This window comes from Sus scrofa, chromosome 6 (assembly GCF_054392235.1).
Source record: "Sus scrofa isolate SSC_HxYL_T2T_F1_AM1 chromosome 6, Sscrofa_HxYL_maternal_Yorkshire_Landrace_v2.0, whole genome shotgun sequence".
In the NCBI taxonomy this organism is placed as follows: Eukaryota; Metazoa; Chordata; class Mammalia; order Artiodactyla; family Suidae; genus Sus; species Sus scrofa.
In genome coordinates, this window is record NC_139388.1 from 152805121 (window position 1) to 152832091 (window position 26971).

The window sequence follows — 26971 nt, forward strand, 5'->3', positions numbered from 1 at the left end:
ACAACTGTATAATACAATGAAACAGGTCATTACTTGCCATTTAAATGATGATGATTTAGCACAGGGCCAAACTTTGACCACCGATGCTGAATATTTATGGCTGTGCCTCTTAGAACACAGAGGTGCCTGCAGAAATATGCTCTTGCTCTCCCCTGCCCCCACTTGATGAATAATTATTTTACTTAGTAATATAGGGAGTGAGACCAAATTTGAAAATACCTCAGAGGTGAGGCCCAGTACAATTACATTTATAAATTTGGGTTATTGCAATCAGCTCTAAGTGGAGGACCTTTTTTAAAATAGAAATTTAGAAATTGAATTGATGAAAAAATAATCTGTACCAATCAAGAACAGCACTTAATTTGCTGGCACTTTAAAATGTGTTTTGAAAATTTATTAACCAAGTCAGATTTTTTTAAAAAAGGTCCTTAGTTCCCCCATTTAAAGTTTGAAAAACACAAAAGCGAAATATAATAGGGACTTCACAAAGATCATCTCAGTGATAAAACTGGAAGAGGAACTGGTTACGATTGCTCCATGGAGACCCTCTGGTTCACAAAACAGCTTGCTAATCACCTAAACTAGTTTCATTGCCCCTAATAATTCTCACAGCCATGCAGCCCTTGACAGAGGGCTTTGAGGTTAAGACAGCCTGGGCTTTCCAACCAGACATGGCCAAGTTCAAATAATGCTCTGCTATTTGCTCATGGTGCATGCTTGAGCAAATGACATAACCTCTCTGTGCTTCAACTCTACTTGTAAAGGTTACTTTAAAAATTAAATGAGATAATACATGTCAAGCCTGGACTATAATACTTAACATATAACATGCATGTAATAAATGGCTCCTCTGACTATTATTATTATTCTCGTATGATCATTTCAACAAGCGTGTGAGAAAAATGTCAGTGTCTCTCTTTCAGATGAGAAAACTGTAGTTCATTAGGCAGCATGTTTGTCAATTGTATGCGCCTCCGTGGAAGGGAGGGACCCTGGGAAGATGGGCTGACAGAGGGCAAAGCCTCCCAGACTTCTGGCACACGCACAAAGGTGTGAGGCAGGAAAAGCAAGAGAACAAGGGAGAACAAATGACCACAACTGTACACGAAGAATCGATTCTCTATGAGGCACTAAGACATGCGGAACTTCCTGCTGCATTGCTTAGCACAGCACTGGGCACAAAATCTGTGATTTTCTTTTCTGACTTATCAGCATCCTCTTTGCAAAGCCCCACCACACATGATTAAGTAAAAATAATAACCATGATATGGCACAAGTGAACCTACCTACAAAACAGAAACAGACTCACAGACATAGAGCACAGACTTGTGGTTGCCAAGGGGGAGCAGGGAGGGAGAAGGAGGAAGAAGGAGGGAGTGGGAGGGAGTGGGAGTTTAGGGTTGGTAGATGCAAACTATGGCATTTAGAATGGATAAGCAGGAGTTTCTGTTGTGGCACAGCAGAAATGAATCTGACTAGTATCCACGAGGACTCGGGTTCGATCCCTGGCCTCGCTCAGTGGGTTAAGGATCCAGCATTGCTGTGAGCTGCGGTGTAGGCTGCAGACTCAACTCAGATCTCGAGTTGCTGTGGCTGTAGTGTAGGCCGGCAGCTATAGCTCCAATTGGACCCCTTGCCTGGGAACCCTCATATGCAGCTGGTGCAGCCCTAAAAAGCAAAAAAATATATGAATGGATAAGCAATGAGGTCCTGTTGTACAGCACAAGGAACTATATCCAGTCTCTTGGGAGAGAACACAAGGGAAGATAGTATGAGAAGAAGAATGTATATATATATATGTATGACTGGGTCACTAAGCCGTGCAACAGAAATTGACACAACACTGTAAATCTATACTTTACTTCAATAAAAACAAAAGTTTTTTAAAAACGTAAGAAATTGAAACTTACCTACAGGAGGGCAGCTGGCTTGAGTAGACATAACTGACCACAGTGTCCAGAGGGATAGAAGCCCTGACTCCCTGCATTTACTCGTTTTAGGTTCTCCAGCAAGTGACACTGCCCCACTGAGCCTCAGTTTCTTCATCTATGATATGGGACTAATCACTCAAAGGATGTTATAGGGAATGTCCTAAGGATTAAATGAGATAACATAGATGACCAGTCCAGGATTTCTCAGCATCAGCGCTACTGGGGCTGGATAACTGCTTGTTGTGGGGGTTGTCCTGTGCATTGTAAGATGCTAAGCAGCATCCCTGGCCTCTACCCACTGGATGACTGCAGAGCCCCTCTAGTCGTGATAACCAAAAATGCCTCTGGACATTGCCATATGTCCCCTGGAGACCTCTGGTGGAGACCTACCTGCCTAGACCAGCACCTGGCATATAATAGGTGCTCAATAAATGTAAATTCTTTCTCTCCTTTTAGATAAAAATGTCTTGTGTGTGTGTGTGTGTGTGTGTGTGTGTGTGTGTGGTAAGACCCAACTAATTTGCAATCTATGTTAATCTGAAAATTGTGGAACTGAAGTCCCTATTTTTTAGTAACATGAAAAAGATTAGCAGTGTCTGTAACAATCCAGAAGACGCTGGATTCTCTTATGAAAGTGTCTCTTTTTTATACTATTTACAGACACTCATGAGAAAGTCACAATTTCTATACTAAATACAAACAATTCTTAAACCTTTATCAAAACTCAAAAATCACATCTACTGCCAACCATTTTCAAAGAAATTTAAACTTATGACTATACTTAAAAAGAACTGAAATGGTGATATTTTTAAAAATAACTTTTTTTTACGGACTTTGTCCTCTAATGCAGATTAATCTTCTCTTTTAATTAAGCAGGCTAGGAGTTCCCATTGTGGCTCAGTGGTTAATGAACCTGGCTAGCATCCATGAGGACTTGGATTCAATCCCTGGCCTCATTCAGTGGGTTAAGGATCCAGCGTTGCCGTGAGCTATGTCACAGACATATGGCTGTGGCATAGGCTGGCAGCTACAGCTCCGATTTGACCCCTAGCTTGGGAACCTTCATATGCCACAGGTGTGGCCCTAAAATGTAAAACAAAACAAAACAAAACAAAAAAACAAAAAAAAAAACCCCAGTCTAATGAGGTTTTGTTTCATTCAGATATCTAAAATGGAGGCTATTTTGTAACTATTGCACCAAGGTTTTCTAAGTTTTGACTCTTTTTTTCTTTCTGACTTTTTTTTTTTTTTTTTTTTTGTCTCATGTCTTTTTAGAGCTGCACTCACAGCATAGGGAGGTTCCGAGGCTAGGGGTGGAACTGGAGCTGTAGCTGCTGGCCTACACCACAGCCACAGCAACACCAGATCCGAGCTGTGTCTGTGACCTACACCACAGCTCACGGCGATGCCGGATCCTTAACCCACTGAGGCCAAGGATCAAACCCACCACCTCATGGTTCCTAGTTGGATTTGTTTCTGCTGCACCATGACAGGAACTCCTCTTTCTTTCTGACTTTTAAAGCAGGGAATTCCTTTGCAGAGATAACCTAACATCTTCCTTCTGTCTTTTTCTTTTTTTAGATTTTAATTTTCTTATATTTTGGCCGCCCACAGCATATGTAGTTCCTGGGCCAGGAATCAGATCCACGCTGTGGGTACCACCTACACTGCCATTGTGGCAATGCCAGATCCTTAATCCACTGTGCTGGGCTGAGGATTGAACGTGTGTCTCAGCACTGCAGAGACGCTGTCAATCCCCTTGTGCCACAGCAGGAACTCCCTTGTGCCTTTGTGGCCTATTTTCCATTGTTCAAGCTTCAGTGGAACATGAGACCAGTTATTCATCAGAAGAGCATTACTCTTAGGAGTTCCCGTTGTGGCTCAGCAGGTTATGAACCCGACTAGTATCCATGAGGTTGCAGGTTCGATCCCTGGCCTCATTCAGCGGGTGAAGAATCTGGCGTTGCCGTGACCTGTGGTGTAGGTCGCAGAGGCGGCTTGGATCTGGCGTTGCTGTGGCTGTGGTGTAAGCCGGCGGATACTCAACCCCTGCTGGAGAACTTCCATATGCCGCTGATGCTGCCCTAAAAAGACAGAAGAAGGAGAAAGAAAGGAACAGGGAGAAGAAGAAGAAGAGCTTCACTCGTATATATGTGGATATTATAAGCAAAACCAGGCTTGGCCTTGGACTACGACTTCTGGACCAGCAGTTTTCAACAGAGGCTAAGTTTGCATCCAAAGGGACATCTGGTAATGTCTAGAGACATTTTTGTTGCAACTGAGGGCTGGGGGGCTACTGGCATCTGGTGGACAGAGGCTAGACACACTGATAAACATCCTACCCCATCCAGGGCAGCAACCCCACAATAAAGAATTATTCGGCCCCAAATGTCAGTAGTGTCGAGGTTGAGGAATCCCATTCTAGCCCATGACTCTCAGATGATTTCAGCAGATGAACAATGAATAACCTTTTGTTTTAAAAGTCAATCAAATCCTGCTTGTCTGCATTTGAGATACACATTGCCTTCTTCAGGAAGCATTTTCTTTTTAGGGCTGCATCTGTGGCAGATGGAAGTTCCCAGGCTAAGGGTCCAATGGGAGCTGCAGCCACCAGCCTACACCGTGGCTCTCCGCAACGCCGGATCATTAACTCACTGAGCAAGGCCAGGGGTCATCATGGATGTTAGCTGGGTTTGTTACCACTGAGCTACAACGGGAATGCCAGGAAGCCTTTTCTGTCTTTTTTTTTTTTTTGCTATTTCTTGGGCCGCTCCCGCGGCATATGGAGGTTCCCAGGCTAGGGGTCCAATCGGAGCTGTAGCCCCCAGCCTACGCCAGAGCGACAGCAACACGGAATCCGAGCCGCATCTGCAACCTACACCACAGCTCACGGCAACGCCGGATCGTTAACCCACTGAGCAAGGGCAGGGATCAAACCCGCAACCGCATGGTTCCTTGTCGGATTCGTTAACCACTGCGCCACGACGGGAACTCCAGGAAACCTTTTCTAATCTGAAATTTGCAAGCTCCTCTCTGGACACCATGAGCTTGTGTACACACCCGCATCACAGCACTTAGCATGATGCTGGCTGATGCTGGACATGTAATAAACGACAGCTTTGTACCTGCACAGCTATGGGATACAACGATGGATCCTTGAATTCTTGAGGCTCTCGGCGTTGCCTTGATGTCCCCTCTGGATACACGTCCGGAAAGCTCTGAGGGCCTCTGGACCCCGCTCTTGGCGACGGAGGGGACAGCATGTGAAGGAGCCGGCTTTGCTCTGTCACTCTGCCTTTGTCTACACTAGGAGGGGAAGTTTATTTTCCTTCCCCGCCTCACACTGACAGGAGGATAGATTTGGTTTCATTTAACGTTTCACTTCATCGTCTCAAATGCAAACACTGAACAAACAGATCTGATTCCATACTTTCCTTTTTTTTTTTAATCATTTATTTATATATATATATATATTTGTTTCTACTGTATGATTCTACACTTTCTACACTCCTTCTTGTGGTGCCTCTAAGTAGGGCTGTTAAAACAAACAGGAGGAATGTGGAAGTTGGGGTTCTGCTACTAGAAGTCTCTTTAGCCATGTGTGCTTCGGTCTCCCATTCTCCCCAAATCTCTCCCCAGCCCCACCCTGTGCTTCTCCAGGGCAGTGTCTTCCTCTCCCTGTTTCTTGAACCATCAGCGATGCTACAGTTATTAACGGGTTCCAGTTCTTAATGTCCACCCGATAACTATATGCTATACAGAAGCTTCCAATAAGTTAATAAAAAGATCATAGTTGATGGCAAATTGTATTCAATCAACTTCTAAGATTCTTTGTCACTTCTTGATTATGCCAAGCATGCTTCTGTCTAAAAGCCCTCACACTGGCTGTTCCTTTTTTTTTTTTTAAGGGCCATACCCGCGGCATATGGAGGTTCCCAGGCTAGGGGTCTAATCGGAGCTACAGCTGCTGGCCTACACCACAGCCACAGCAACTCAGGATCGGAGCCATGTCTGCAACCTACAGCACAAGTCATGGCAACACTGGATCCTTAACCCACTAAGCGAGGCCAGGGATCAAACCCGCAACCTCATGGTTCCTAGTTGGATTCGTTTCTGCTGCGCCACAATGGGAACTCCACACTGGCTATTCCCTTTGTCTGGAATATTCTTCTTTTAGATAGTCTAACAGCTCACTCCTTCACATCATTCAAGCATTTGCCCAAGTGTCACCTTATCCTCTTCTGCTTTCTATTTCTTAAGCAATCGTCTCTTCCTGGCTTGGCTCTCCCCTCAAGAATATAACTTTCGTAAGAGACCGAGCAGAATCTCTGCTTATGCCTCTGGCTGTTATATCCTTAGTTCCTAGAATAGTTGCTGGCTCACAGCAGGTGCTCAGTAAATGTTTGTGGATAATGGGAAAGTCTCATGGCCGACCTGGGTCAGGAATTTGTACCGTGATCACCTCTGCCTTCCCCCCATCTCCACCGCAGGGGATGGGTTATTTAGCGCATTAGTTAAACCCTCCTCTCTTAATCAATTTCACACATTCTACCTGGCTATTACTTAGTGTTGATCAAAACACCTAACGAAGGGCTCCCGAGGAGTCCTTGGCAACAAGACAGGCTCATGCTGAGCAGACAGCATTTTCCACTCCACGGCACTGTCACCCTCTCCACACCCTTAGGCACAGAGTGCCTTCCGGTCCTGGTTTTCAGGTCTTTCTCGTACTCCGGGCATAGCTTAAAACACTTTCTCACTTGATGCTTTGTATTCAGAGTGGCTGAACTATTTTTCTCAGCACCATGATAGATAGACGGTAAAAATAAAGGAGAATTTCTACTCATAAAACTGTAAAATACTCGCATGGTTTCATCTGTGACCTCGAACCTTGCTTTTTTTTCAACCCTCTTTTATTTTTGTAAAAGAATGCACTATGGGCAGGCATCTGGCTTGTAAAAATAAATACAGAGACTGGTTTTCCCAAATAACTTGGCCTAATCACCGAGTGCCCCGCAAAGACTGTCTCCTGAGAGGTGGCAATCTCATGAAGCCATCTCTTCCACGGTCCAGGCCCAGAGAGGGCACCTACCTGGGTTGAATTACAGGCCCCAGGGTGTCTGGATTTTGACTCTGGACTAACTCTGGACTCCACAGAATTAGATGTTTTCTTGCAGAGGGTGGATCGCTAGTATTCATGATACCCTTAACACAGATTTGTTTTGACTCAGCTATGTATAGTCTTAATCACTGGGGGCATGCACCAGCAGGGGTGGGGGGTTTGATATTTTTCCAGCTTAATTTTATAACTTAAAGAAAGAGTGAATGTTTGGAATATTTATTTATTAAAATTAAATGATGCTGATATGCAATCACTGGTGAGCAATATCTCTACATCAGGGTATCAATAGTAATATCTGGGGATGGTATTGATGGACAGTTTTTAAAAAAAATCCCCAAGTCAAAAGATTCAATTGGATTCAATGTAGTTCAAGGTACGATTATTAAGTATCAACTGTGGTAACATTTTAAAACTTTTTTCAAGAACTTTCTTCCAACTTTCAAAACAATTCCATCCACCAAACATCTAATTTAAACTGCAGCAATCAACCCACAAACTTATTTTAGCAAAAAGAGCAGGTGTCGCTTGAGATTTTAATTATTTTAATTACTTAAGTCAGGGAAAAAATACTAGCCAATCTGCAAACGTTTAAAACACTGGGTCAAGCAACTAATTTGTTTTTATTACTATTTCTCCATTTGCGATCCACTAGGAAATAGAAACTCTTTTTGCTTTCACAGATTTCAGATAGAATGCAAATAAACACACTGGAGCAGACTGTTCCTTCCAGTGGTCTCTGGTGAGTTCAGATGCTCAAATGACTTTCCCCATCCTTCTCACGCGACAATAACAATGATAATAGCAGCTGGTACAGACAGAGCAGTAAGGAGCCATGAACACTGACGTTTACAGAGGGCTTCCTGGAGCCAAATGCCATGCATCACAACAAACCCATGCACCAGAAGAGCCGTGGGGGTTGAAGGCAAACGTGCGGGGCTCTGGCAAGACCTTTAACCACTTGGAGCTTTGGTTTCTGCATCCTTGAGGAGGAGGTATAAAGACTCTGCGTGCCTCCTGGAGCTGTTTTTAATCACATGCACTGTGAATGGACAAGAGCTTAGTGGCGGAGGTGTACTCTGATGCTCAAGACGACAGGTTCATTCCTCGGCAAACTTGCCATATAATTCGAGAAGCGTCTAAGCCTCGTGCAAGCATAAACTATACCTCGCTTCGTATCCACAGCCCTGGGGCCCCACCGGCAAACATTTCTTGATTAAGTGGGTAATATGTGTGCAAGTGCTCCAGAACGGTAACACAGGCGAGATTCCATTAGTATTATTTATAACATTAATTCTCTTCCGCAACTTTTTTTCACCCATGGCCTTCATATTTATTTCTCTGCGTTCTTGAGGAAATGATTTATTTACGACTAAGAGAAAATGATTCCAGGCCAATGAAGTCCTGAAGGAAAACAGGGTCTGCTTTTGCTCCCCAACAACCTTACAAAACTTACTCTGCCCTACAAACAGGGGGGATGAAAGCATCAGGCACATAGCCATGTGTGAATAGCGATCCCCTCCGGCTACACCGCCGATCAGGAAGCCTTCGTGTGCATCCACAGCAACACCGAGGGATGAGCCCTGGACAGACACCTGAACAAGTGACACAGAGAGTGATGACGAAGCCCGGCCTGCTGCTCGCAACGTGTTTACACTTAGCGGCTCTTGTGTAGCCTGGAGTCCCAGCTGGTGCCACGGCTCAGCATACCTGAAAGTACTGGCACAGGATGGAATAGTAGAGGTGAAGCCAAAGGCATTTTTTTTTTTTTTTTTTTTTTTTTGCTGTTTAGGGCCGCACCTGCGGTATATGGAGGTTCCCAGGCTAGGGGTTGAATCGGAACTGTAGCTGCCAGCCTATGCCACAGCCATGGCAACGCAGGATCCTTAACCCACTGAGTAAGGCCAGGGATTGAACTCACACCTTTGTGGTTCCTTGTCAGATTCACTTCCACTGCACTATGATAGGAACTCCAAGGCCAAGGGCATCTTTACAAGAGACCTCAGGCTAAAAGAAGTATCCAGAACGGCCCTTTTCAATTTACCTTGGAGAGAGTCAAGACCTTGAGCTGCTAGAATTGCACAAATTGACCCCTTCTTCCACCATTTCAGAACGGGGTTTGGGAGGGCACCATGACTGAGGGGGGGAAATGAGCTGGCAGGGGTGCCTGCCTCTGGAGAGCGCACCTAAAAACCCAAGGCTTATGATAAGGGTCTTTCTCACCCACCGTGCACACCTCCAGAGCTAGTCAACTGGGAGCTTCCAGGTAACTTCATCCCTGCCTTGGGGCCTCCCCAAATCACCTGAAACCATCTGGAAAGGGTGAAGTTTTCCTAGAGCCAGAGAAATAGTGCTTTGTGACAAGTACGTGACTGGGGCTGAAGGTCAAATATAACAGAGAGGGAGGCAGATGATGAGCCCATAGATGAGTAGCAATTGTGTAGAGAGTCAATGAGAATGCCCATTCTTCCTGAAAAGCTATCCATCAAGTGGCAATTTACTGTGCAACAACTGCCATTCTTTCATTACCTCAAATGCTTCAAACTGTCCACCGTGGCACAAGAGGTTGTAGAGCTTGAAGGAGCCAAGAGCTGGTTTCAGAGTGCTGCTTTTGGCTGAATAAGGAAGGGCACAGGCAGTGGGTCTGGAAGTCTGGCTGCTTCTAGTTCTGAGTCTGCTTTAACCAGCTACAGACATGCAGGCAACTGACTTTACTTCTCTCTCTTATCTTAAAATGAGAATACTACTACCCAGAACAGAATAACTTTGTTGTAAGCAAAGCATTGTTTTGAGGCTTAAAAAAGAAAATCTATGTAAAAGTGTTTGGAAAATGCACAAATACTATCCTACCTGTTGTAGGCATAATAATGGCCTCCAAAGATGTTCACGTCTTAATCCCCAGAAACTCTGAATACATCAGATTACATGGCAAGCGGGAATTAAGGTTGCAGGTGAAAGATTAGTAACCAACTGACTTTATAATGAAGAGATTATTCTGGATTATCTGGGTGGGTCCAAAGCATCCTTTACATGTGTGAGAAGGAGGCAGAAAAGTCACCAGTTAGGGTAGTGCAGTGTTAGAAAGATTCTACTGCTACTGCTGGGTGTGAAGATGCAAAGGACCAGAGGCTAAGGAAGGCAGGCAGCCTCTAAAAGCTGGCAAAGGCAACGAAATGGATTCTCCTTCAGAGCCTCTAGAAGGAACCTTGATTTTAGCCTAGTGAGACTCATTTCAGACTTCTGACTTCAGAACTGCAAGATAATATATTTGTGGGTTTTTTCAAACCATCAAGTTTGTGATCACTTGTTATAGCAGCAGTTAGGAAAGGAATCAAGCAAATTAAAAAATGAATACACTACCCAAGCGTGAGACTGTATTCTCATCATCACTGTTGACATTGTCATCATCCTTGGAGGCATCATCATCATCATCATTGTCATCAAGGCTTTATTTCAATATGTCCTGGGAATGAGATTTCTAGCAATATACACAATTCTGCTAAAATTCTCAGAAACTAAACCAGATGGCTGTCTCATGAGGGGGTTGCAGAGTGATTTGATCTTTAGGAATGCTATCATATTGTTTCTATACAAACACTGATACATTGTTCACATTATTTATACAAGAGTGCACTTCAGAGAGAATTGATTTTAGCATATTATTCCTTAAGAGGTTTATTTGGAATATCTTTGTTCACGTAGCAAAAAGATCTAAGCCTTAAACTTGACTCTGCCAATTATAAGCTGTACAATTTATAGCACATCACTTAACTTCTTTGACCCTGGCCTCTTTTTTTTTTTTTGTAAAATATTTTGACGATTGAATCAGAAACCCTCAGATCTTGTCCAGTTTTAAGAATGTTGAGTTTAATTTCTATTTTATATAATGTGAGACCAAGGTCTAATAGAAGTAAGCTCTGTGCCTAATTTCTAGTAACTCAGACTTTTGAGGGGATAAGCTTTTAAAATTGAAATAGAATATACACACAGAAATATGTACAAATTATACAGAGAGAGCTTAGTGAATTTTTACAAAATGACTACACACAGGTAACTACCATCCAAATAAAGATATAGAGAATTACAGAACCCAGAAACTTCCCCTCATGTTCATTCTCCACAAAAGTAACCATTTTTCTGACTTCTATCAAGGTATGTTAGTTTTTTTTATATAATTTGTACATTTTTGCACTCAAATTTCTTAAAATATGTTTGTGGGATTTGGTCATGTAGCTATACTACATTTCTATAGCTATACTTCATTACTTTTTGCTGCTCCGCAGTATTTTACTCTTCATTGCTTTCCAATATGCTATGGCAATGTAATGCCATAACGCATTTATCTATTCCATTGTTCATGGAAATTTTGGTTAATTCCATTGGGAAACTCTTATAATTTAAATTTTGCTTCTTAAATTAATCTGTTTGTAATATATAAAACACTTGATTCTACTTAATTTAGCTCTGTATTCTTAGCTTATTTATTTTGAATATACAAATTTTACATATTCTGTCCAGTGGGGAGACCTCTAAGAGACAAAGGCAAGAGAGCCAGAGTAAAATCCACTTTCTCTGGATTTTGTACCTAATCTGTGCGAAACAGGATTTTAAAGAGCCACTTGTTGCTGTGTAAACAAAGAAGAATGAAAAGAGCTGATTGCTGAGGCCACTAATAATGCCAGCACTGCATGGTTTGTATGTACAAATACACTTGACTACAATAGGAAGGTAGTCTGAACCCAACTGAAGAATCCTCAGACCCCGGGATTTGATGATATAGTCAATAGGACTGCTTTGTTTCATTTTATTTTGGGTAACAGAAACCACAGCTTAAGGAAGGCAGACTGTACTATATGGTGAGAAGGGTGTCTTACTGAACTGAAGGACAGTAATAGAACCAAGATGTAAGCCATCACAAGATGTTTCTCTGTTTCTAGCTCTGGTTCTCTTTCCATCGCTCAATGCATATGGCGGGTAAGCCTCTTAATTTTCCATGCTGACTCTCTCTTGGTCCTCATTCCTAGCTTGGCCCACTCAAGACCAGACTTGAATCAAACACTAAAATTAGGACTTCCGGAAGTCCCAGTTTCTGGAAGGTGTTGGGTGAAGGAGTCACAGGGAACAGTTCCTAGAGCAGGGGTGTTATTGGCTAAGGTTTGGGAAAACACCCTCCAAGGTGCTTACAACAGACACACAAACTTTGGAGAGGGGCGGCCTACAGTGGTCATTTAAAAAGAGCTACAAAGTATCTCATGAAATCTGAGTCTGGCCTTATTACCTAAGCTTGCCATGTTTAGGGAGGGCTTTATTCCTGCCAGGCACGAATTCGCATTCTTTATCCCGTGGTGTAGCAGAAAGAGCAGCTTTTGACATCTGATAGGACTAGCTTTCAGTTCAAGTTCACCACTGCTGGCTGTGTTTCATTGGACAAGTTACTTAACCTCTCTTTGTCCACATCCCCCATCTGTAAAATGGGAATTATAATAATGCCCATCTCATAAAGTTGCTGTGAGAATTAAGATATATAAGATATATACATATCTCTTAAGTAATTAAGATACTTATTCAGATATCTAAGTATCAAGCACACTCCCTGGTGCATACTTTCCCCCCTGCTCTTTCCCAGTGTTAAAGCTGAGCTGCCATACAGTAAAGTCGAGGCAGTGGTAGGAATTGGGGTGGGGAAATTAGACTAGAATCAGAAGCCTTGCAATCAGACCCTGACCTCTCTAGCTGTGGGGTCTTAGTCAAGTCACTAAAAGTCACTGTGTCTCATTGTCGTCACAAACAAAAAAGGGGTTCAGGACAGGGCTGCATCAGTGAGCTTATAACTGCTTCTAGGAGTTGAAGGGTTCCCTCATCAGCCCTTAGGCGTTGCTGAATGTGGGGGAAGGCTAATAGCAAGGGAAGTGGAGTTTGATAGAATTCTTCTACCTTCATCCCCATTTTTAATCTGGCTTATAAATAGAAGTTTTGCACCAGATTTGTTTAGGTGGGGTAGAGTATGCTGCTGAAAAAAATTAAAAAGCATCTTGAAAAACACCAGATGACATGCCCTCTGGAGTCTTTCCTGTTCTAAAACACGAGGCTCTGCTAAATGCCTTCCATTGTTGGAGCCCAGCTACCTTCAGAGCCAGAAGCAGCCTGGACATTTTCAGCAACCCATTAAGGTGTCTGTCCTGGACGGCAGGAAAAACAAACCCTACAAATGGTTGTGGCTGAAATAGAGAGCAACTCATCCAACTTGTCCAGAAAACAAGTCAAACACACGTTCTCAAAAGGCATTAGCAATGTAGTGAAGGAAAGGTCAGTAGGACCACAGAGATGTCTCTTTCAAAGTGGATGAACAAACTGTGGTCTGCTTAGATGATGGCTTGTGATGTCCCAGTTAATAGAGGACAGCTCAAGAGCACAAAGCTGTCCTACATGGTCACTCTTACCAAAATCGTTGGCCCCGGGTGGCAACTGTGAAAACATATATGTCTAGCATAACCCTACCATTGACAGACGTGTCTACATACAAAGTATTCACTGGGGATAACCGATCTAGCTTGTGTACTTTGTGCTGTACTGAGCCAGGTATGAAGCAGGATGGAAAGGAGATTATTCTCGTGATAAGAAACTTGTTCTTGGAGCAATGACCACATGAAGAAAAGAAAGTCTCCACTCTTTCTGTAAGTAGAGATCACACACAAATAATTCATATATTGAAATCAGATAAGCCAAAAGGCAGTTTAAGGATGATCTACTTCAGTCCTTTGGAATAGATTTTCTAGCAGGAGCTCAAAAATGTAATAGAGTTAAAAACAGTTTCACAAGAACATTTACTCTGATGAAGTAGAGATTGGGGGGGCGGCTGGTGGGGGGATAGACTTGCTTGTTCGATACAACCTTCTCTGTCTCCAACCCAGCACCTGTCTCAGGGCAGACCCCAAGCACCTCCACGAATACCTGAGGGCTCCCAGGAAGAGCTTGAAAATCACTCACTAGTTCCATCTTCTCTACCTATAGATGATGAAACTAGACACAGAGAGGCCAAGTGATTTGCCCAGAATTCAGGGCATAATGAAAAGGAAGACTGGGGTTAAAGCCAGGCCTCCTGATTTCCGGTCCAGTGTTCTGGCCATTATATAACATGGAGTCCTTCTAAGAAGACGTTTGAAACCATCAGCAGCTGACATCTTAGGAGTCACAGTCAGATACAAAATGTTGAAGACTCAATGAGGTGTTTTTGTTTTTTTTTTTTTTTCTTTGCTTGTGTAAAGGATATTTGGAAGGAAAGGTGGAGGGGAGGGAGAATTAAATTTCGACATTAAAAGCATAAGCAACCCCTCCTACCCTTCCTAGAGTCACAATCAAAACTATGGATAAGTAATTTGAAAAGGGAGAAAATAGGATACCAAAATGATTATTTGCTTACTGAATTCAATGAGTCTTGAAAAACCAAACGGCCCAAGGCCCCATCCCTCCATGGACTCACCCATTCAACTCACCACTCTTCTGGGAGGTATAATTTGTGGCTGGGCTACGGGGGTGAATAGCCCCAGACTTCAAGAAACTCAGTTTTGAGAAGAAGGCACAACTTGATGCTAAATTTTATGAGGGGAATGGGATGGGGAAAAGAAAATGACCAATCCAAACTTTTGGGATAGAACATGATGGAAGATAATATGAGAAAAATAATGTGAGGGTATATATATATATATATGACTGGATCACTATGCTATACAGCAGTAATGAACTCAACGCTGTACATCAACTATACTTTAAAAAATTAAATTTAAAAAGAAAGAGGGAGTTCCCGTCGTGGCGCAGTGGTTAACGAATCCAACTAGGAACCATGAGGTTGCGGGTTCGGTCCCTGCCCTTGCTCAGTGGTTTAACGATCTGGCGTTGCCATGAGCTGTGGTGTAGGTTGCAGACGTGGCTCGGATCTTGCGTTGCTGTGGCTCTGGCGTAGGCTGGTGGCTACAGCTCCGATTCGACCCCTAGCCTGGGAACCTCCATATGCCGCGGGAGCGGCCCAAGAAATAGCAAAAAAAAAAAAAAAAAAAAAAAAAAAAAGAGACAAGAAAGAAAGAAAGAAAAAGACCAAGAGGAAAAGAGAGAAGGGTGGGGGAGGGAGGAGAGGAGAGCTGAGAATATCACAGGGGGCAGTGGTTGGGGCGAGAAGGAAGAATCCCAGGTAGGCATTGGGTGTAGGTGGATAGAGCATGAAAGAGAGTGCTTCCAGGCCCCACGGAAACACTCCTGGATGCTTGAAGGGTGCTGGATGATCGAAGACCAAACTGGCAACAAGGCTGAGAGGATGCTCTTTGGTCCCAGGACATGAAGATCTCAAAGTTTATTCCTTTCTTTTCCTCTCCAGCAACAACCTCATCTATAAAATGGGATTATAAATGTGCCTAATTAATAATACATTAAAAGGACAGTCTGCAGTGCTCGTATGATGGTCTCTGCTCAGCTGTCTAGGTGTGTTCGGGCAAAATATGGAAGAAACATGCCTCTGGTTTGGTTTGGCAGCTGGGCTCGATCTGTGTTTTATACTCCAGGCAGACCTTTCACAAACGTATACCCCTGTGCTAGAGTGTGCCTGTCTGGGGTAGGAGGAAGTACCCCCTTAGCTCAGCCTTAATAACTTTTTAAGCAATCATGGGTCAGAAGCAGCCACTCCACATGTGTGGGAGTCAAGTCCTTGGGACAATGGGTTTAGCGGTTAAGACGTGGGCTCCGAACTCAGATAGACTGCTGTTCACATCCCAACTGCCTCTAACCATCTACAGGATCTTTGGACCAGTATTTAACGTTTCTGGGTCTCCAATGGGGATGAGAACAGATGTATCAAACTAACAGGGTTGCTTTCAAGATGACTTGAATACACACCTAAAAATGGCCATTTCTACCACAGGCCCACGTACATGGGAGAAGTGGATGTGAGAGGCCCTGGACAGAACTGGGCTGTGAGATCAGAAAAAGGTAATCGGCTGGGGGAAAAAAGGGAACTTGAATGATGCTGGTGGGCTAAAGAGCAGCCCTCCTCCCGCTCCCTCACCTTTTTCTAGGCCCGGGAGTAAGACTTCACTTTGACTTTCACCGAGGAAAACCATCGCAACCCTTTGCTTCTCATCAGGACAATATATTTTTTTCTTTCTCTGTATAATGAAGTGCAAACAAAATCCAGGTTTTCCTAACAATGGCCACATGGGATAGAGACTGATTTCCTCCTGGAAAACGCTTAATTCTAGAACAACGAGCTTTGGGGTCATTTCCTTGCACTGTGATGACATCATGTTTATTTGTTGATCTTGTTTGTTCACCTGTTGCTCTGTGTACACTCAACAACAACTGGATGTACTTGTGTACGGACTAAACAGAGCATCAAAGAGTTTTTATTTTTTTTACTAAGGCAGCTTAGGGTTCATGAGATAATGGACATAATGTTTCAATGAGTCAACTAAAGTTCATCCAAATGCGACTTTTGAGAGTCTCTGCTCTTTTTAATAGATACTTATGAACTTGATTCTATTTCTCCCCAAAGGCCTCCCACTGTGGGTGTTCCTTGCATGGGCCATGAGATACACCTAAAATGTGGGATAAATGTAATTAATCCTGACATGGAGAACACAGTTCGAATTTTCTCTTCAATAGGCAGAAGAGCTGCTACATTTCTCATATGCCACTGTGAATATCAAATATTTTCCTTCCTTCAAAAACTATAAGTTGTGGGAGTTCCCATCGTGCCTCAGTGGAAACGAATCTATCATCTACGAGGGCGCAGGTTCGAGCCTTGGCCTCACTCTGTGGGTTAAGGATCCAGCGCTGCCATGAGCTGCGGTGTAGGTCACAGATGTGGCTTGGATCTGGCGTTGCTGTGGCTCTGGTCTGGGAACCTCCATATGCCGTGGATGCGGCCCTAAAAAGACAAAAAAAAAAAAAAATCAAAAATTATAAGTTGTGGCCAGATTTTCATATACTCTTTTCTTATGTGTGAGAAGTATAGATAAGGACATAGAAAGGTACCCCATTTATTGCTCCCATTTTCAAGGAAGATGAAAAATGAGTTTGATGGGTACATTCCAGCCTGTTTATTCTCTGGTTAATATCCCTCAACAGAGCCAGTCTCTAAACAATACTTCCTAACCTACTGGTTTGATTATTTGGCTATTATTATCAAGGCCAGCTAAAATGGTAACCACTAACTTGGGAAATAAAACAATGGACCAAAGGTGAAATGTATCATAACTTTGAGTACAGGAATTCCTTTTTACTTTTGGAGTAAAGTCTTCTTGAAAAATACCAGTAATTGTATTTAGTTGTGATGGAAATATATTTTAAAACATAGTAAAAAAAAAAAAAATTCTTGACATTCTCTTGTGGTACAGCAGATTGAGGATCCGGTATTGTCATGGCAGTGGCTTGGGTCACAGCTGAAGCATGGGTTCCATCCCTGGCCTGGGAACCTCCACATGTCAGGGATGTGGCTAAAATAAATAAATAAATACAAGTTCTCGAAAACCTGTGTTTAGAAAAAACTCAATTTGTCATTTTTAGGCTCTGCTCTTTCAGCTCTATAGAAAACACTGTAGAGACTGGTCTTTCGACAAGATTTATATTCTGCAGTCTGCATTTCTCAAAGACTTCAAACTAGAAGGGTACTGTCTTTTGCATATGCACTGTTCTCTTTAGTGTAAGGTTTGTCTGAATGCTCTTTCCAATCACCAAGTTACAAAGGACCACATTTCTCTGGGCCTGATCTTCTTTCTAATCATTTGTATCATTCAGGTCTCTTGGTCGCAAGTGACAGAATCCCAACTTGATCTAGTCTAAGCAATAAAGGGATGTTTACTGGCTCAGGAGCCAATGCCTAGGAAGAGCCAAGGTGGAGCTGGCTCAGGGAAGACTGGACCCAAGGAATCGGACACTCCTTTCTGTCCTGCATCTCAGCTTCCTGGCTTTACAGCCACAGGCAATTCCGGATTTATGCTGCAATAACACATCTAGAAACACAAGAGAGCTTTTTTTTTTTTGACAGCTCCACATTTGAAAAATTCTGTGGAAAGATGAGGATTGGCCTGGCTTGTATCTTCTGCCCATCCTTGGACGGATCTCTGTGGTCTGTGTATGAAGCACTCTGACAGGCATGCCCATAAGACTCACAGAGTTGTCAAAAAGGGAAGTTTCTCCTCCAAAGCAAAAAGAGCTCTTCTAGACAAATACACACTATGTGCCCATGATCCTTTCAAGCGAGGATATAATACTAACAGACCACTCCTTTCTGCATCATACCTTATACTGTCTCATGCTCAAATAATATTGGGAAGCAATAATTATCATCCTGTTCTTTGATTGAGGAGACTGAATTGAATTTTTTTTTTTTTGTCTTTTTAGGGGCATACTGCAGCATATGGACATTCCCAGGCTAGGAGTCGAATTGGAGCTGTAGCTGCCAGTCTATACCTCAGCTCACAGCAACACAGGATCCAAGCCACATCTGCAACCTACACCACAGCTCATGGCAATGCTGGATCCTAAACCCACTGAGCAAAGCCAGGGATCAAACCCACATCTTCATGGATACTAGTCCAGTTCGTTACCACTGAGCCACAATGGGAACTCCAAGACTGCATTGCATTGTGTCTCCCCTGAAAAAGACCGTGGGTTTTAAGTCTGGCATGCAAATTTTAAATCATTATCTCAAAACCACAAATGGCAAAAATGCAGCTTGGCAAGGTGTCACTCTTTCAGCAAGCCCCAGTGAAAGCAGTAGCCTTTTGTTAAATAAACAAACGCATTCACAGGAAGCCTGGTCTCCTCGCCTGCCTGCTGCTCTCTCCGCCCGTCCTCACCAATGGAGTCATTATCCACATGCAGAAACCAAACAGGACCCTGTTACACATGTAACCCATTTGTTATCCAAATCTTCACATTCAGAAATTATCAGTTATTCGTTGACAGACTGATTGATAAAAGTTCCAAAAGGATTAGCATTCATTTCTTTCTCTCTCGTTTTTTTGTTTGTCTTTTAATAAACTCATGTCATGCTGCATAGCTCTCCTCACTGCATTTTTGTGTCTTTACGTTCAGATCCTGCAACTGCAGGCAGTTTCAGGGAGCACTGCTTTACCTCAACAGTACCGCTTATCACAAGGCAGTAAATACATACATTTCTGTACAGATTGAAGAATGTAAATGAAGATTAAGGCCGCATTACTTAAGGTGGAAACTATGCCATCAAAGCTGAAAAAGCTCAGCCTCTCCCCAGTTTCCAGGACCCCTGGTGGCTCCAGCTGGGTTCTGTTTTACAGCCCTTGGCTCAGGCTCTGGCTTTGTCCTACCATCTTGTCTCAGAATGGATGCCAACTGCTCATGTACTATGGTGGTTCAGACCCCAGTCGGTTGTGCTAATAGTAATGTTTTTAATAAGCCGGTTATCACAAGCAGGTGTGAACCTATCATCTCCCTCCTGACTTTAGCTGATCTCTGATTTGTCACCTTCTAAAAAACAGAGATTTCCTCGCACACTGCTCTCTTGCAGAAGGGTGCTGTTATGGCCTGCATGTTTGTGTCTATCCCAAAATTCATAATCTTGGAGACCCTACCCTCCAGTGTGAGGTGGCACTTTTAGGAGGGCATTAAGGGTAGATGAGGTCATGAAAGTGCAACTTGCATGATGAGATTACTGCTCTCTTTTTATAACCAGAGAAAGAGACAAGGGCTATTCCTCTCTGTGTGTGTGCATCGAAAAGGCCACGAGGACCTAACAGGAGGAAGGATCCCAGCGAGAACCTGACCGTGCTGGCACCCTGACCTTGGACTCCCAGGCTCCAGACAGTGAGACACGAATTGCTGTTGTTCACCTCACCACTCTACAGCATTCTGTTATGGCACCTGAAGTTAGCGGCCAGTTTAAGAGGATCACAGAACAGAGGGTGGGGAAAGAAGCCAAAATACAACACGATCTTTGTTGTAAAGGCCTGAGTGACTGGATGAATCAATGGCTGGTAGACTTAATGTGACCCAAGTTTTAAAGCCACCCTATTTTTATCCTGCATATCATACAAAAGAGTGTTTAGACCTTCTCTGTGTGTTTCAGGTGGGAAGAGATGCTCTCACTGCTCAGGCCCTGGTACATGGTAGAAAGAAATTGGACTTTTGAGGCAGACCAATACCAGCATCCCAGCTCTGCTTCTTCCTGACAATGAAAACTTGAGCAAGTTTCTTAGCTCCAAAGCCACAATTTCCTCAGCTGAAAATGGGACTTCGAGTTGGATTGGGGCAGCATTAATGAGACAATATAAGTACGACAAAGCTCTCAGTCACCAAAGAGGCAAGAGTTAAGCCCTGAAGAAAGCTCCAAATGATATTAAGGTCAGAGTAATAAGGATTTTCTGCAGCAGAGAACAAGCCAGATGCACTTTATCTAATGGGTTGTGAAAAAGAGAAACATTAGACAACAGCCCTGCCCTCAGAGGGCTTATTGTTTAGCTGGGGGAACACACTTGCATGAAATAACAACCGAACAATATTCAACAGCAAAATTAAAATATCAAGGGACAGATGCTGACTGTGCATGTGAAGAGAGTTGAGAACAAACAGTGTGTCTTGAGAGCTGGGGTAATTGCGTCTCAGATTTAGACCCTGCCGTGGCACAGGTGCTGTCAGTTTTGTCCCTTGGTCTATCCACAGCACCTATACCAGTGCCTGGCTCTTTCTGGATCATCAACAAGAATCCCGAGTGCCTAGATAAGTGAATTGCTTGAATAATTCATGGAGAAGCTCTGGACTCCGAACACAAAGACCTGGTTTAGATCCCTGCTCAACAGCTCCGTAATCCTGGAGAATTTTCTTAACCTCTCTGAATCTCAGTAGTCTTATCTGTAAAATGGCTCTCCAGGCCCCGGGCCCTGCAGGGTTTGTCATACACATCAGTAACACATTTCCTGCGAAAGGCACTGATTCACAGCAGGCCCTTAAAAAAACGGCAGTAAAAACGTGGCTGTAAGGAGGAAGCGTAAGGATGGGCACAAATGCGCACAAGTGGAAAGAAAGCAATTTGAATGCTGCCTTTACCCACAGATCCCTTAACTTGGGCTGCAAACCCAGCAAGGGTTGTCCACAGAATAACAGGATGGAAGGCTGTTTTTCTTTCCCTCCATGGTAACCAACGGGCACATGCTTGGTTGCTGTTAACAAGATCAATAAACTTGCCACATTCAGAAATCGACAATTAACCCCTTTTATAACACTTAAAGTCACAGGCCTCTCTATTTTATACGGCCAAGCAGGCTGCTGAGCACATGGTTTTTATTATTGCCCTCCCCCTGCTTACAAAGGAAAAAAACCCCTCCTACTAATAATTTAACACCTTATAGAACCTGCCCCTCTCTTAATGATTTTGTAGGGAAGCCCTGTACACTGCAGCTGTCTCTGCAAGGGCCACCTCCAGGTCCACGCTGCTGGGGGAAACTATATTATCTTTAGCCCTGCTTACCTTTCTAAATGTTTTATGGTTTACAGCTGTGGTGAAAAGCATTTTGGGGTCGGCAGAGATTTATTCCCCTTTTTAATGTTTTTACTAGGCTGAATAAACACATTCTCGAGGAATGAAACCTCTGGCCATGTTGGGAATATGGAAACCCAGGCCCTCCACTGCAATGGCAGCTCTTTCGTGACAGACGCTTGCTGGTAACAACGGGTGCCATTGTCAGCTCCGAAGCGGGCTGTGGTCGGGAGCCCGCAGTGGGTTCCTGAGCACTCAGCCCACGAGCCTCTGTGTCACAGCCCTACCTGAAATCGCCTTCCTTTTTGAGGGATCCCATTAACACCTGCAGGAAAACGCTGCATGTTGAGGGCTCTGGAGAGTCTGGATGCTTGAGAAGGCGTGATTGCTCCTATTTCTTTGGCACTGTTACATCCAGCATGTGCTCATTTAAATATTTTTGGCAAATGAGTTGAGATAAAGCGAGTCTTTTTCCCCAATTCAAATAAACTCTTAATTTTTATGAGGTTTGTAAAACTTGAGCAAAACAATTTCTTTAGAAGGGGAAAAAAAGAAATCTTTCCTTAAGCTTGCTCATTCCGTTGATTTTGGCTAAGACTGCTCAGAGAATTATTAGTATGCTATGAGAAAGATTATTCATATAGTGATTTGGAGCTGGATGGAATCAGAAAGTATTATAAATCTCTTCACGTGACATTCCTGCAAGCTTTGCCAGGCTGGGACTGAAATAGGCTTGGAAGCCAACAAGCAGCACCTGCACAGCCCACTACACGGCGAAAGCTGGCCCATTCTTTGACCTTCTCCAGGAGTGTCCAAGTTCAGCTTCAAAGTCAGATGAATAAAGAGCTTTGCCTTGTTGCAGGACCGCTGGGGATCATGAGCAAGCCTGAGTCATCCTTGAAGATCTATCAGTTGACGCTTTTGGCGAAACTAAACTGCCTGGCTCATTCCTTTGTTCTGCAGTGCTTTTCTCTTCATGTGTATGGTCTAAAGGTCTATGAACTGGGTTTTAGAGCCACATCTGGCTTATACTCGCGAGTTGCTGGGGATGCTGCCGTTCAAAGGATTTTAGACTCCGGTTCTGGGCTCTGCTCTGCTCTAAATGTATAGCTATGTTCCTAAGGTATCACAAGCTTGCAGAGGTTATGTTCTTGAAAGAATTGTTTCAACGGGAAAAATACTTGGGAGTTAGGCATTTTCATACTTAATAACAGCGATTATTTTTTTCCCGGTAGGAACATCAATAATAAAGGATTCTTTTATAGCCCACAGTGTGGAGGGGCCAGGATAAGGCTGTAAAGCCTAAACACCATGCAAATCCAGACTGATGATACAGAGCTTTTGCTCAAGAGCAACCACACTTCTTGATCACAGCAGCTCTCACGCAGTTAGGAAGAATAAAGTACGATGTCACCCAAACCAAGCAAATGGGTCTCTATGCACCAGTTCCTTTTCTAAGCCTGCTGATAATTACAATAGTAGATCTCATAGTGTGAGTCCCTTTCTCTAAACACTCAGGTGACATCTGAGCTGGGAAAACTCACACCCTGTCCTTTCTTGTCAATTAGAGTCACCCTTTAGATCAGCACTTGTAAATACTGATACCCAACTTCATGTATTTAAGGCATAACTTAAGGAACGACCTTCTCCCCTCTCTTTAAACATTTCCCCCAATCCATTCGCTTAATTGCAGAGGCTTTCCTGATTGTATTAGTTACTGGAAGACACGGTGAGTCTGAAGTTCCTCATTCTCACCCATTGTTCTCATCCATCTTTCTGTCATTCCATCCATGTTCTCTTTCTTCCCCCCAAGTTCCAAAGAGGAAGTTTCTCTCTCCGTATTGACACCCAACCCCTATACAAGTAGCCTTTCTCAGGGTTCCCGTCGTGGCTCAGTGGGTAACAAACCCAACTAGTATCCATGAGGATGAGGGTTTGATCCCTGGCCTTGCTCAGTGGGTTAAGGATCCAGCGTTGCCGTGAGCTGTGGGGTAGGTCGCAGATGCAGCTCAGGTCCTGCGTTGCTGTGGCTGTGGCATAGGCCAGCAGTGGCAGCTCCTACTGGACCCCTAGCCAATGCCATGGGTGCAGCCCTAAAAAAAGACAAAAAAAAAAAAAGTAGCTTTTCTCTTCCCACGGCCTCCAGGATTTTAACCCCACAGTGATTGTTTTTCTTTCTCTTTAGCATCTTAGAAGACCTCTTCCAGAAATGCTCAGATCTTCCTAAAGACACACACAGTCGTCCTTCTTCTTGGCCCAACTTCCCTCCTCTTGCTCAGAGTTAAACACTTTAAACGTTAGGTCTACTGTCATTACCTTCAGAAACTTCCCACTGTGTTTCTTCCTGATTACCCTGCCCATGGCACCATTCTTTGAAACCATCTCTAATGGCCAACCAAAGTTCAGTTTTTATGTATTTATTTATTTCTCTGTTTGTTTTTTCTTTTTATGGCCACACCCGTGGCACATGGAAGTTCCTGGGTTAGAAGTCGAATGGGAGCTGCAGCTGTGGACTACACCACAGCCATAGCAACACCAGATCCAAGCCACATCTGCAACCTACCCTGCAGCTTTTGGCAACACTGGATCCTTAACCCTCTGAGCGAGGCCAGGGATCAAACTCGCTTCCTCACAGACACTATGTCAGGCTCTTAACCCACTGAATCACAGTGGGAACTCACCAAAGTTCAGGGTTTTTAAAAACTTTTTATATAATGATTTTTATTTTTTTCCATTATAGCTGGTTTACAGTGTGCTGTCAATTTGCTACTGTACAGCAAGGTGACCCAGTCACACATACATGTATACATGTTTTTTCTCACATTATCACGCTTCATCATAAATGACTAGACATAGTTCCCCGTGTTACACAGCAGGATCTCATTGCTAATCCATTCCAAGGGCAATAGTCTGCATCTATTAACCCCAAGCTCCCAATCTGTTCCACTCCCTCCCCCTTCCCCTTGGCAATCACAAGTCTGTTCTCCAAGTTTATGATTTTCTTTTCTGTGGAAAGGTTCATTTGTGCCATATATTAGACTCCAGATATAAGCGATATCAAATGGTATTTGTCTTTCTCTTTCTGACTTACTTCACTCAGTATGAGAAAAATATGGAACGCGTCACGAATTTGAGTGTCATCCTTGCACAGGGGCCATGCTGATTTTGCCTGTATCGTTCCAGTTGCAGTATATGTGCTGCCAAAGCGAGCACCAAAGTTCAGTTTTTATTTTTATTTATTTTTTTATTTTATTTTTTAAAATTATTTTTATTATTATTATTATTTTTTTTTTGGCTTTTTGCTATTTCTTTGGGCTGCTCTCGTGGCATATGGAGGTTCCCAGGCTAGGGGTCTAATCGGAGCTATAGCCGCCAGCCTACGCCAGAGCCACAGCAACGCGGGATCCGAGCTGCGTCTGCAACCTACACCACAGCTCATGGCAACGCCGGATCGTTAACCCACTGAGCAAGGGCAGGGACCCAACCCGCAACCTCATGGTTCCTAGTCGGATTCGTTAACCACTGCACCACGACGGGAACTCCCAAAGTTCAGTTTTTAAAAGCAAGATCTTAGGTCCTACTCAGATTTTCCTTTGAAACATCAGACAGTGGTGCAGCTCTGAGTCGGGGCCAGCCCTGCAGAGAGCCCCAGAGCCCTGACTGCCTATCAGAGGAGGCCAACATGGGTCAGAAAGGCTCCGCTCCATAACCCCTTCCAAGTTTAGTCCCTGGTTAATCCTAGCTGCCTGGGGAAAGCATGACCTCGCCTGCACACTATGGCAGATCCCCTAGGCTCTGTAGCTGGAGGCTGTCAGCTAACTGCATTTCTTACTCTCTCAAAAGAAAATCTCAAACATCATCCATGCAAAACTAAGCTTTTCCCTCCTCCTCTCCCACCACATATGCGTCCCTTCCAAATGTCCCATCTCTGTCTTTGGTATCAACATTCTTCTATCTTCCAAACTGGATAACTTCAAGACATTTCCCATACTCTATCCCTTATAACCAATTGGGAACTCTGAAATTCTTTTAAAATGCTTCTCAGCTTTATCATTCTGTCTTCTCAGTGCCACTGTTTTAATCCATAAAGATTAATATCCCATATCAATTACTGCCTAAATTTGCTTATTCCTCTCCCTGGCTCATCTCTCACTCCCTAAATATTGTGGTTTCCCAGGATACAGTCCTTGACTCTTGTCTCATTAAACCCTACAGACTCGTCCTAGATGGTTTAATCCATTAATCAACCTCTATGGAAATACCCCAGACTCCAAAATTTTCATCTCCAGTCTCAGTTCTGTCCAGAACTCTAAATCAAAGTTTCTTAAACTTGACTGTTACATACTCTGCTTTAAAGGGGGGAAAATATTGGAAACCCTAGCATTAATTATTTTCTTTAAAATTTTATACATGCACTAACATAAAACTGAGTATAAACTTTTGGTTACAGTTTGGTTTCCTTCCAGACTTTTTTCTACACATGTTTTATATAGTTGAGCTCATATTATATGTACATGGGTGTGTCTTATATCTTGTTTCTGATTCTTGACATTAGAGTACAAGCATTTTCTTCCTTTTCTTTCTTTCTTTTTTTTTCCTTTTTGCTTCTTACGGCCACACCCACACCATATGTTAGTTCCCAGGCTAGGGGTCAAATTGGTGCTGCAGCTGCAGGCCTACACCACAGCCACAGCAACACTGGATCCTTAACCCACTGAGCAAGGCATCCTCATGGATACTAGTCGGACTTGTCTCTGCTGCGCCACAATGGGAACACCATAGAACACAAGCGTTTTCTTAGCCAATAAAATTCTTCATGAATATTCATTTTTCTTTCTTTTTTTTTTTTAGGGCCACACCCGCAGCATATGGAGGTTCCCAGGCTGGGGGTCCAATCGGAGCTACAGCTGCTGACTTACGCCACAGCCACAGCAACACCAGATCTGAGCCTCGTCTGCGACCTGTACCACAGCTTAAGGCAACGCCGGATCCTTAACCCACTGAGCAAGGCCAGGGATCGAACGCGCAACTTCATGGTTCCTAGTTGGATTCGTTTCCATTGTGCCACGACGGAAACTCCATGAATATTATTTTTTCATCGGCACATTTCATTCTGTGGATGTATCACAATCTATTTTATGATGACATCTAATGTTAAAAAATAAAGCAATAAATAGCTTTGTACATAAGGTTTCATCCACATTAAAGAATATTTCCTCAGAATGGATTTCCAGAAATGAGAAAGCAGATATCTTCACTTCAGAGATGAAAGAATCTAGGTTCTAGGAGTCTGAATGATTCCCGCAAGACCACCCGACCTGAAAAGGTAAAGGATGAAAAGGCAGGTCAGGCTACCCTTCTGGGTCATAAAGGGATACTGTCCTAGGATCCTTTAGGGGTAGAGACCTGGAAGCTACAAAGGGC

At 43.4% G+C, this 26971-nt stretch overlaps 1 protein-coding gene and 1 non-coding gene across 9 annotated transcripts in view; both read right to left on the minus strand.

Moving 5' to 3' along the window:
- The window catches only part of ROR1 (receptor tyrosine kinase like orphan receptor 1), a 446898-nt gene that overhangs the window by 81575 nt on the left and 338352 nt on the right, over nt 1-26971 (minus strand). The window lies entirely within an intron of this gene.
- Nucleotides 24654-24760, minus strand: LOC146402897 (U6 spliceosomal RNA). The gene has a single exon (XR_014808782.1). It is a non-coding gene; the product is annotated as a U6 spliceosomal RNA (small nuclear RNA).